The 12,564-nt window shown below is 43.4% G+C and overlaps 1 non-coding gene across 1 annotated transcript; it reads right to left on the bottom strand.

Annotated features, from left to right (window-relative positions):
- Nucleotides 1-9,696: 9,696 nt before the first annotated feature.
- LOC120272715 lies at nt 9,697-9,803 on the bottom strand. Its single transcript, XR_005540255.1, has one exon. It is a non-coding gene; the product is annotated as a small nucleolar RNA R71 (small nucleolar RNA).
- Nucleotides 9,804-12,564: the final 2,761 nt, after the last annotated feature.

The following is a 12,564-nucleotide window of genomic DNA, read 5'->3' as shown; positions in this document are numbered from 1 at the left end:
TCATGACTCACCCTCTCAACCCTCTTCAATCTTGAGGTTCTAACCCTAATGGAGATCTCTCTCCCACCAAGGCAACAAATCATGCAAAACCAAATAACCATAAGATCAATAAGGCAAGCAAGCATTAAACAATCAAGAATGAAAACTTAATCAAACTCGGATTAAATAGAAACACAAAGCAAATCCACAAAAAGATGAGAATCCTAGGGTTCACAAGCCCAAATACCCTCTAGGGTTTTAGCACTCCATGGAGCAACATACAAAAACACACCATCAATGAATGAAAGTACATTAAAACCATAGAAATAAACCCCTTATATATGAACCGATGGCCTTGATGGAGAGCTTTGACGCCTTGAAGGACCCACTCAAGCTAGGTTCACCGGTGGCTTCCTTGATGCTATGACGGAGGAGGAATCGATCAAAGTTGGTGACGAAGCGCCCCAAAGCCGCAAAGACCTCCTCTCCAAACCCCTAGCCGCCTCACCCCTCAAGAGCCGCACAAAAAGATGAGAAAGAATAGGGCAAAATGGCTATTTATAGGCCTTAGATCGCGTCTGTCACGTGCCCTCACGCGCCCATGTGGATTTTCCACGCGCCCGCGTCGGCTGCAAGAATTTCCACGCGGGCGCACGGAATTTCCAAGCGGCCGCGTAAACAGCAATTCTGCTGCAGTACTGCTACAGTGAAATTGCTACAATACTTTCCACAAAACACGATCCGAACACTCTTCTCTTAAGGCCACATGTCCGGGCACATGTCCATGTGGTAGGCTATAAAACTTTTTTTCATCGACGTATCTTTGAGAGGTCTTGCAATCTTCACAAAGAGAAGGAACATGAAGATGTGGCTGCCTTTGTGCCCTTCCACTACTGAATTGACTTGAATCTTCTTGGAAGTCGGCACACATCTCCACGTTTATGAACTCCTCTCGTGTCTTGGTCCTTGAATTCAACAAGAACTCCCAACATTGTGTCTTTATAGCCTATCTTTGCTTCCTTTTTACTCTTCAAGGCATTCACAACCTATATGCATAAAAGAACACCAAATACACAATATGAGACATAAACCACAGTAAAAATGATGCTCAATGCATGTAAAACATATATAAAAATATGTCTACTCAAGCACTTATCAGGGAGCATTGTCCGGGTACCTCATTTTTATTGATTGGGATCTCCTTTACTTGTTTTTTTTTTGTTTCCCTTTTTTTGCTTATGAATTCTGATAGGGTCCCCTTGCTTATATCCTGCACGTGCACGGGTTTGTCGAAGTAATAATCCTGGATGAGTGGGTATCGTATCCACAGGGAGTAGGGAATAAAAATACTTAATTTGCTTCTTAACTGTGTGAAAAGTGAATAGTTATATATGTGACAATGATTCAATTCTCAAAAGTAAAAAACAACAAGTAAGAGAGCACAAGTAAAGGAGAAGGTAAGGCAATTGATAAAGATGGTTGCTCCGCCTAGGACAATCGTTTCAAGTGCAAGAACCCTCTATTATGCTTCCTAATTAATGCAATAGTGAGTCATGGAAATCCTTAATTACATAGTCCCAAATCTAAGGTCAACCATGCCTAACTCTATACATGTCCCAGAGGAGAGATTAGATAACCTCTAAACCTCACACTTGCATAGAATTACAATGAGCTCTATGGATTCAAAGTGATAAATCTCTTCCTAATTATAGACCTAACCCTTTGGTCTAGGTGGAAGGTTCCTAACCACAATTAAGCCATAGATATTAAGATCACTTCTATGCTTCACTCCATTGCAACTATGCCTCAACGGAAGGTTATCCCTTAGACCATTCACTGTATTATGGCCACAAAGAACTTGAGGAACGGAGGTAGAATCTAAAACATCGGAGGAGAAAGGGGAAGCTCCTGTACCTCTCGACTCACCTTTTCAATCTTCTCCAACCTAGCTTTGTCTAACACTCATGGTGTGTCACTCACTCACAAGGTTACCAACAAGAACTCTCAACCCTAGTGTCACTCTAGGGGAGTATTCAATCAATCAAGCATTCAAGGTTAGAACTCACAATAAACATCAATTAATTGAAAACATAATAAAGAGATTCAATGAAAAGAATACATCCTAGGGTTCACAAATACCCAAGTACCCACTAGGGGTTTAACTCTCCATGGAGCTAAGTACAATCAAAGAAAATATAATGTAAAAGCAATGAATCCATAGAAAACTGCCTCGATAGTCATGTCGATGGTCTTGTGGAAAGTCCTCTACTCATCGTCCAAAGATCCCATTGTTCGGCATAGGCTACGCCTCGACGGAAGCTCCCCTACCAACCTTCTTCCAAAGAGATGACGATGTCGGAGCCGTAGAACCTCTCCAAAACCCTAGCCAATACCTCTCAAATCCCTAGCCGAAATCCTCTCTCAAGTTGGGGAAAAGATGGAGAAAAAATACTGAAATCGGGGCTGAATCGGCTTTAAATAGGGCTGGAATCAGGGATCCACACGCCCTTGTGGACGCCCTTGTGGATTTTTCACACGGGAGTGTGGAATTTCCACACGCCCCTGTGGATTCTCTATTCTGCAGTTTTCTCGGCCGGCTGTGAATAATGCTTCTATAGTACCTTGCCACAGTGTTGTTATAATGCTCTGCTTCTTCAATACTTGCCACAGTGTACCTTGCCACAGTGTTGCTGTGAACAGTGCTTCTATAGTACCTTGCCACATTGTTGCTTCTATACTTCCCTAATCCATACTTTCATCGAGGTAACGCAAACGGGCACACGTTCACGTTGTGGATCGCTTTGCTTCTTCAATGATGGAAAAGTTGGTGGAGATCTTGTTCTGTATGCATAAGTCGGAATGCTTGAGTATGACTGCCCTCATGTCCCTCCAAATGGTTGTTCTAACTCAAATATGAGGAGGTTGGCACACACTCTAGCCTCTCACACACGACCTATGTCTTCGCGTTTGAACCTTAGCAAGATTTCCTCCAAAATCGGTGCATTATGATCCATATTGGCTTATTTCCTTCATAATCGGCCTCACAACCCTACCTGCATAAAAGTAACATAAAAACACACATATTAGTGTAAAAACTCAAGAAAGGTAATGCTTAATATAAGGAAAGAATGCTTCGCATTCATATCGCACAAGAACTTATCAAACTCCCCCACACTTAAGCTTTTGCTTGTCCTCAAGCAAAAATTAAACATTTTGTGCATTAACGAAGGAAATATTGGAATTGCTTAGCCTTAGGTTCACCAAATTATGCAAAGAGAGCATTCTGCAAGTAAGGGAAATTTTATCACTAAACATGAAAAATCGAAGCTCTAGCTAAAAACTTGAATCAAAAAGGACAACAAACCCGAAATCGTGAAAGTGTGTGGACTCACTCAAGTAAACCCAAAGTATACTCTTCAAAGCTCTAAGTATAAGGGACTTATTTATCTACAACAAGAAAGCAACACCAATTTCAAAGATGGTAGTAGCTTCGCATATTCTCTAAGGTAGCCCTTTCCCAAGAGGCCGCTAAGGTGGCTTTCACACTTTCGAGGTGGTAGCTTTTTCTACCGGAATGGTAGCTTTCACTCATCCAATGAGATAACTCTTCTCTCATTAGGGCATAACTAGTATCCGACTTATGAGAGTAGCTTCATACTTCATAGGTGGTAGCTCTTTCCACCCAAAATGCCAAATAAACAAGAAAACTATTTTGTTCCTTCTTTCATTTTCATTTTTTTTAACACAAGAAACAACTATAACTCATCCCTTTAACATCGAAAATGAGTTTCCAAAAGAGTTTAAAGAGTGAGTAGTGCAACGAATGGAAAATCGGGCAAAAATTCCTAGAAATTCAAATAAAACTAGGGCATGAAAACATTCAATGTTGAAAATTCTTCTAAACTAAAGAATGCAATCAATGCAACTAAGGTGAACTGCCATTGGCTATGTGAGCATATATATCAATCAAGAATAATAGAAAAGATGTGTGAACCACACTTAAGTTGTACATTGTCCCCAATGTACACATGCAAGCTCACTCATAATGTATATCAATCAAGAATATATGTGGGAGAAGCAATCCAAACAATACTCCCCTAATTCCTAGTGTCGCATTTGATGAAACTAACCCCTTGGGAGTAGTGTTCCAACAGGTTGTGAAGCTCACACGGCCAAGTGCCGAAGCACTTTGGCCATGCCCATGACAAAGTCTCAATTCCTAAGATGACAAGACCATCTGCACACATAGACGAGAGGGTTCAGTGAAGCTCAATAAAAACAAAATAACTCGAGTATATAATAGATAGAACAATGAATACAGCTCGAGATGCAAAATGAAAATAAACTCAGAAGGAGAATCCTTTCTGAGTGAACAAGTCCACAATAAAGTGCATAAAAGTAAAGAAATGGAAATAAAATCAAATGTCGTTGTCAAGGCCTCGGGTCCTCTCACTGGTGGTGAGTAAGCATATGGTGGGTCCACCTATACTGGTATAGGTGATGGGGAAGATGCTGGAAATGCCGAAGGAGCCTGAGGAGTGCTCGGTCGCAAGAAAATTGATGAGGTGACATCTTGCTCTAAGATCCGTCAGAAAAGCGCCAAAAACATGCCATGAACTCTCAGATATCGAGCAGCACTGCGTGGCCTTGATCTCGGCAATCTCGCTCGGGTCTCAACGACCTGCTCTCAGATTACTCCTAAATCACTCTCTAGCCTCTCAAAGCGATCATGGGCTCGAGATGGTGAAAACATACGTCCTCTGCCACTGGGGGTGCCTCAGTCTCTATCGGTTCTTGCTGAGGCGCGGGAGCAGGCTGAGATGCCCCGGCTTCATCATCCTCGTCCGCAGCTGTCTCTGGAGTCGGTAGAACTAAGGTGTAAACCCCTGTCCGAACTCTCCGTACCATCCCCATCAATCTCAGTGTTTCCATGACCAAAGGAACAGGTATAGTCACTTTCTCAGTCCCTCTAATCGTGTCTCGTAGACCCATCCCCATGATGAGTCTATTAATGTATGGACCCGAGAAAATGACACCTAGCCTAGGATACTATCCTTGATGCTTCAGATATACCGCTAAAATGTGTCCCAGATGGACCGGCTCAATCTGTACCATGGAGTATAAATACAGAAGTTCTTGCTTGTTTATGACTCCTGTGATATCACCGCGACCATTCACTGACCTACTTATGATGGTGTGAAGATATCTGTAACTATGCCGAGAAAGACATGAAGACTTAGACACTACTGGTTCATATCGCCCATATCACCTAGCATTTTATACGCCTCCTCGGGGATAAACCCTACATGTCAATTGGGAGATTCTCATACTCCTCAGTCTCAGTATACTCCTTATCATATAAACCAAGTCTAACGGAGAACTATGTGACGCTCATACTATGATGCTGCCCAAAAGCTCTGAACTGAATGGCGCCGATGCTATCGAAATGAGCATACGAGCTGTCAAACTCAAATGAAGCAAGTACCTCCAAAGTGAGTGGGCGGATAGCAGGGTCACGAATATTCAACAATTTGTGCAAACTACAGACTAATAATAGCTTCTCGACCTCATCAGCCATGTCATGTGCTAGTTGTACCGTCCTGAGTGAACTAACATCCAGAATTCGTGTTTGCCCAAACTTAAGCTTCGCTAATTGCTCAAACCGAGCTCGATGTGCAGGAAGTGTAAATTACAAGACTTCCGGCTCAGGGGTAAGCTGTCTAGGACGTTTACCAACTGCTCTCTTCGATCTGGTGGTCATACCTGCATGCAATAGAAAAAGAAAATAAATCAACCTCATTCAGTTTGCAAAAGAATAAAAACACACGGGTGTGCAGAAATTCCACACGCCCATGCACATTCATGGGGCTGGGGAAAAACGCACAGCCCTTGTAATCATCCTTCCATCTACACCTCTATCTCACTTCCAGAGCTTATAAAAAATCATTCTAGCAAGAAACCGGTATGCATTATCCATTTTAATTGAAAAAAACTCAACTAGAATCACAAGAAATCGGTGACGAGAGAAAACAAGGATTTACCGATGGGTTGATGCTAAAATCCCTTCAATCTGCACAATACTCAATCAATCACCTCAGAAACAAAAAAATAGGAAGACGGGAGAATGTCGAAAAGTGTTCTTTGAATGTTTTAGGGTTAGCTGAGGGACAGGGTCTAACTGATGTATCGGGAGAGAATACACCGTTTTAATTCCTGGAGAACCCCATGGGCGCTCGGGCTGCTCACCCACGCCTGCGGCGCCTCACGTGAAGGTCACACAGGCGTATGCACGCCTGCGGTGCTCTGGGAACACCTTTCACTATCTCTGAACACTCTCTCACGGGCGTGCGAAAAATACATACGCCCGTGCGCCTGTGGGTCAGGGACGACCGCACGCCCTGCGGGCTTTCTAGACATCCGAGAAAAATTCCTAAGTGTTCCGTGACGCTCGTGAGGAAATGCCCCGCGGCGTGGACATTCACAGCCCAACTCACAGTGACAAGTGCACGCCCCGTGTCTTCTCTGGATCGAGAGCTCCTCCGCAGAGATTCATACGGGCGTGCAAAATTATCCACGCCTGCGGTGAAGTCTCACAAGGTCGCCTACAGGGGTGAGTTCATGCCCCTGTGCGTTCTCGAGATAATCTGCCAAACTATACAAATCACACACCCGTGTAGAAACTACCCACGGGCGTGCGATATTTACATGGTTGTTCACAGGGGCAGCCACACGTCCCTGCGCCTTCTCTAGATGAGCTCGCAGTGTAAGTCCACGGGCGTGCAAAAATTCCACATGCCCATGCGTTTTCCCTGGATACCTTAGAAAAACCTGCAGGCACTGCAGAAAAATTTCTGAACATGTTTACACACTTAGAGCCTGCTCTATTATGCAAGTTTTACATGTCAAAACATGAAATAAAGCTCAAACAACCCAACTTCACCAAATCCACACGAAAACAAACGATGAATACTCAAAACCTCAAATAAAATCACAACATAAGCATCTAAAAATTAAAACACCAACCCTTAACAATTTATTCATGCAGACACTACATTATTCGACTAAGAAAAATAGTAAACACTTGGGTTGCCTGCCAAGAAGCACTTGTTTAACGTCACTAAGCTTGCCGTACCTTGTCTTACCTCACGGGGGCTTATGAAGGAAAATACTTCCCTGTCGTCTGATAAGTGCTTGTGCGATATGAATGCGAAGCGTTCATTCCTTATGTTGAGCATTACTTTTCTCAGTTTTTTACATTAGTATGTGTGTTTTTATGTTACTTTTATGCAGGTAGGGTTGTGAGGCCGAGTATGAAGGAAATGGGCCAATGTGGATCATAATGCACCTATTTTGGAGGAGATCTTGCTAAGGTTCAAACGCGAAGACATAGGACAAATGTGAGATTCTAGAGTGTGTGCAGACCTCCTCGTATTCGAGTGGGCACATCCATTTGGAGAGGCACAAAGGCAGGCACACTCGAGCATTCCGTCTTACGCATACAAGAACAAGAACCCCACCAACATATATATCATTGAAGAAGCAAGTGATTCACGACGTTAATGTGTGTCCATTTGCGTTACCCCGATGAAAGTATGAAATTGGGAAGTTATTCATGGCGAAGACTCAGAAAGGCAGCACTCGTAATAAAGACTGCTCACACCCGGCCGAGAAATCGAGAGACAGAGAATCCACACGGGCGAGTGGGAAATTATCCACGCCTGCGTGGAAATTCCCGCGACGGGCGTGTATACCGCCCACGCCCATGGAGTTGCCCTCGATTCCAAACTCTATTTAAAACCGATTCAGCCCCGATTTTGGTATTCTTTTATCCATCTTTTCCCCAACATACAAGAGGGCTTCAGCTAGGGTTTTGAGTGGTATTGGCCAAAGTTTTGGAGAGGTTCTACGGCTCCGACATCGTGATTCCATTAGGAAGAAGGTTGGTAGGGGAGCTCGATCGAGGCGTATCCTATACCGGATGAAGGAATCCTTGGACGCACTTTAGTAGAGGACTTTCCACAAGACCATCGACACGCACCATCGAGGGGTTTCTTTATGGATTTATTGCTTTTTACATTTGATTTCTTTTGGTTGTACTTAGCTCCATGGAGAGCTAAACCCGTGAGTGGGTACTTGGGTGATTGTGAACCCTAGGATGTATTCGCTTTCATTGAACTTCTTTATTATGCTTTCAATAAATTGATGTTTATTGTGAGTTCCAACATTGAATGCTTGATTGTATAAACATTTCCCCTAGAGTGACACTAGGGTTGAGAGTTCTTGTTGGTAATCTTGTGAGTGAGTGACACACCACGAGAGTTAGACAAAGCTAGGTTGGAGAGGGTTGAGAGGGTGAGTCGAGAGGTACAGGAGCGTCCCTTTTCCCCTCCGACGTGATAGATTCTACCTCCGTTCCTCGAGTTCTTTGCGGCCATAATAGAGTGAATGGTCTAAGGGATGAACCTCCGGTGGGGCCTAGTTGCGCGTGCAATGGAGTGAAGTGTTGAGGTGATCTTAGTATCTAAAGCTTAATTGTGGCTAGGGACCTTCCGCCTGGACCAAAAGGTTAGGTCTAATCTAGGAAGAGATTTATCACTTGGAATCCGTATAGCTCATTGCAACTGTATGCGAGTGTGAGGTGTTGAGATTGTTCGATTTTTCCTCCGGGACATGTATAGAGTTTGGCATAGTTGACCTTAGATTTGGGACTATGTATGTAAGGATTTCCACGACTGACCATTGCATTGATTAGGAAGCATAATAGAGGGTTCTTGCACTTGAAACAATTATCCTAGGCGGAGCATTATCCGGGTACCCCATTTTTATCAATTGCCTTGCCTCCTCCTTACTTTTGCTCTCTTACTTGTTGCTTTTAATTTCTGAGAATTGAATCATTACCACAGTTATCATTGTTGATGCTCCACATAGCTAAGAATCGAATTAAGTGTCTTTACTCCCTACTCCCTGTGGATTCGACCCCGCTCATCCGGGATTATTACTTCGACAAACCCATGCACTTGCGGGATATAAGCAAGGGGACCTTGTCAAGTTTTTGGCGCCGTTGCCGGGGAGTTAGGCGTTTAGAGATACTTTGCACTTTGTTTTCTTAGCTATTTCACTACATATTCTATTTCATTTCTTATTCTATCATCGTTCTGATTTTCTTTTTCTTTATTTTTGGTGCAACTCCAGGTTATAACCCGAGGGAATCCATCAATATTGATTGAAGGAGATCCTGAGCTTGAACGTACACTTTAAAGGAAAGGGAAAGAACCTGTACAAGAATAGACTAATCCAGCTGATTTGGAAGTAGAAGGATCTGACAACATGGCAGAACAAAATGAGCAACAACGAACACTATCCGATTATGCCATACGTTCAGTGTTAAGGACACAATCGAGTATTGTGCGTCCCCCAATTACAGCTCAGAATTTCGAGCTAAAGCCGTCATTCATCCATATGCTGCAGCAGTCTGCACAATTCAACAGTTTGGCCGATGAGGATCCAAATAGTCACATAGAGAGCTTCCTCGAGGTGTGTGACATGTTGAAGATAAATGGTGTGATGGATGATGCCATCAAGTTGAGAGCCTTCCCATTTTCCTTAAAGGGGAAAGCGAAGCAGTGGCTACACTCATTACCTAGAGCATCAATCACTACATGGGAGGAGATGGTAGAAGCTTTTCTAGCCCGTTATTTCCCTCCCGGAAAATCAGCAAAGCTTAGGAATGAGATCTCATCCTTTATGCAGTTGGAATTGGAGTCTATATTCGAGACATGGGAAAGGTTCAAGGAACTCCTGCGCAAGTGTCCGCAACACGGATTCCCGGAGTGGATGATTGTTCAAACCTTCTACAATGGTTTGAGCCCAAGTACAAGGCAACTCTTGTATGCGGCGGCAGGAGGTACCTTAGGTAGCAAAACTCCCGACGAGGCTTGTCAATTGATTGAGGAAATGGGGTTAAATAGTTACCAGTGGAACTCTAGGGAAAAGAAAAAAATGGCCGGTCTCCATGAAATTGATGCGGTAACTTCATTGGCGGCCCAAGTGGAGAGTTTGAGTAAGAAGCTAGATCTTATAGCTTCGAATAGAGTTGTGGCTGTGACCAATTGCACCAGTTGTGGTGGAGGACATGCTCCCTCCGATTGCCCAATCGTCATTAGTGATGTTTCTTCAGTTGAGAATGTCGACTTTGTAGGTAATGGAATGAGAGCTCAAGGGAATCCATACAGCAACACCTACAATTCAGGTTGGAAGAATCATCCCAACTTTTCATGGAGTAATCAGCACAGAAGACCATGGGGCCATCGGGTTCCAACAACAACAAGCCCCTCAAGTGGAAAATAGAATTTCAGGCTTGGAAACCCGAATGACGGATTTGGAGAAACACTTGGCTAGATTTGTTCAATCGGCAAATATAAGGTTTGAATCAGTCGAGGCTACACTTTGCAATCACACAGTCTCCTTACACAATCTTGAAAATCAAGTAGGGCAAATTTCGAAATCTCTTTCCGGAAGGCCACATGGAAGTTTACCAAGTAACACGGAAACCAACCCGAGAGAACATGTGAAGGCGATTGCTTTGAGAATCGGTCTTGAGGTTTAAGGGAGGCTTCCGAGTGAGAAGCTAAAAGAACACGCACCCGAGGTCGTAGAGGTTGAGAAGGGAGCAAACAAAGAGAAAGAGGTGGCACCCCTACCTTTTAAGCCAAGAATCCCTTATCCCTCTAGATTGAAGAATGACTAAGGGGATAAACAGTATAAAAAGTTCCTGAGTTTGTTCAAGCAACTCCACATCAACATTCCTTTTGTTAAGGCTTTGGCTCAAATGCCTAAATATGCGAAGTTCCTGAAAGACCTATTGACCAACAAGAGGAAATTGGAGGAGAGTGCTTCAGTGGTGCTTGATGCTTCATGCACGGCGGTGTTGCAAAAGAACATGCCGAACAAGAAGAAGTATCCGGGAAGCTTCATTATTCTGTGCAACTTTGGTGAGGAAATGTCATTGGCGCATTCAGGGGCAAGTATCAACGTCATGCCATATACTTTCTTCCAAAAGCTAGGCTTGGGTGAGCCTAGGCCTACTCGGATGACTTTACAATGGGCAGACCGAACAGTACGACATCCGAGAGGCATCATTGAAGACGTGCTTGTCAAGGTGGACAAGTACATTTTTCCGGTTGACTTTGTAGTGCTAGATGTCGATGAGGATGCAGATGTACTCTTGATACTTGGGAGACCGTTCTTGCAAACTTCCAAAGCATTGATTGACATGGACAACGGAGAGCTTACATTGAGAGTTGGAGACGATAAGCTCACTTACCGCCTTGCTGAAGCCATGCGGCATTCTCTCGATTTTGAGGAGACTTTGTATTTTCTAGACACTATTGATGAGATTGTTGATGAATATATACAGGAAATGTTCAACCCAGATCCGTATGAAGGTTTGTTCGACCAAGAAGAGAGCAATGAAGAAGTAATGATGCTTGGTTCGAATGGAGAGGAAACATCTACCCCGGGGATCTTGAAGAATGTGCTCCTAAAAATGAAGAGGGCTAGGAGACGTGACACGCGTCCGAATATGCGTGTAAACCGCAAGTGCACGGGTGTCGAAGTAATAATTACCCCGGTGAGTGGGTAGTCGAATCCACAGGGAACAGGGCTACTAGTACTAACTTCTTCTCTGCTTTCTAACCTAATGATAAATGGAAAGGTGAGATGATCTAATGTGTGAAGAAATGAATACCGGAGACAAATATGCAAGGGTAAAATGGATGGAGATCTCAATCAGTAAAAGTGGGATATTCGGGCAATGCTCCCCCTAGGATTCAGGTATTAGGTACCGGATAAGCAAAGTGTTTCTATGATGAGTAAGTTAAGTCGTGGAAATCCAAACATAATCGGGTCTATCTCTAGATCACCGATACTAGTCCCCTACGAGGTGCCGGTGGAGAAATCGCTCAATCTCAACACCTCACACCACATATGACCGCAAAGCACTCTAGGGATTCCAAACTGTGTATCCAATTCCTAAAGATTGATCCAACCCTAATTCTAGTGAGATCTCAATCAGTAAAAGTGGGGTATTCGGGCAATTCTGCTGCAGTACTGCTACAGTGAAATTGCTACAATACTTTTCACAAAACACGATCCGAACACTCTTCTCTTAAGGCCACATGTCCGGGCACACGTCCATGTGGTAGGCTATAAAACTTTTCTTCATCGATGTATCTTTGAGAGGTCTTGCAATCTTCACAAAGAGAAGGAACATGAAGATGTGGCTACCTTTGTGCCCTTCCACTACTGAATTGACTTGAATCTTCTTGGAAGTCGGCACACATCTCCACGTTTATAAACTCCTCTCGTGTCTTGGTCCTTGAATTCAACAAGAACTCCCAACATTGTGTCTTTATAGCCTATCTTTTGCTTCCTTTTTACTCTTCAAGGCATTCACAACCTATATGCATAAAAAGAACACCAAATACACAATATGAGACATAAACCACAGTAAAAAAATGATGCTCAATGCATGTAAAACATATATAAAAATATGTCTACTCAAGCACTTATCAAGACGCCACCGAA

Source organism: Dioscorea cayenensis, chromosome 11, assembly GCF_009730915.1.
Source record: "Dioscorea cayenensis subsp. rotundata cultivar TDr96_F1 chromosome 11, TDr96_F1_v2_PseudoChromosome.rev07_lg8_w22 25.fasta, whole genome shotgun sequence".
NCBI lineage: Eukaryota > Viridiplantae > Streptophyta > Magnoliopsida > Dioscoreales > Dioscoreaceae > Dioscorea > Dioscorea cayenensis.
Note: the sequence above shows the minus strand (reverse complement) of the source record. Positions and strands in the feature narration are given on the sequence as shown.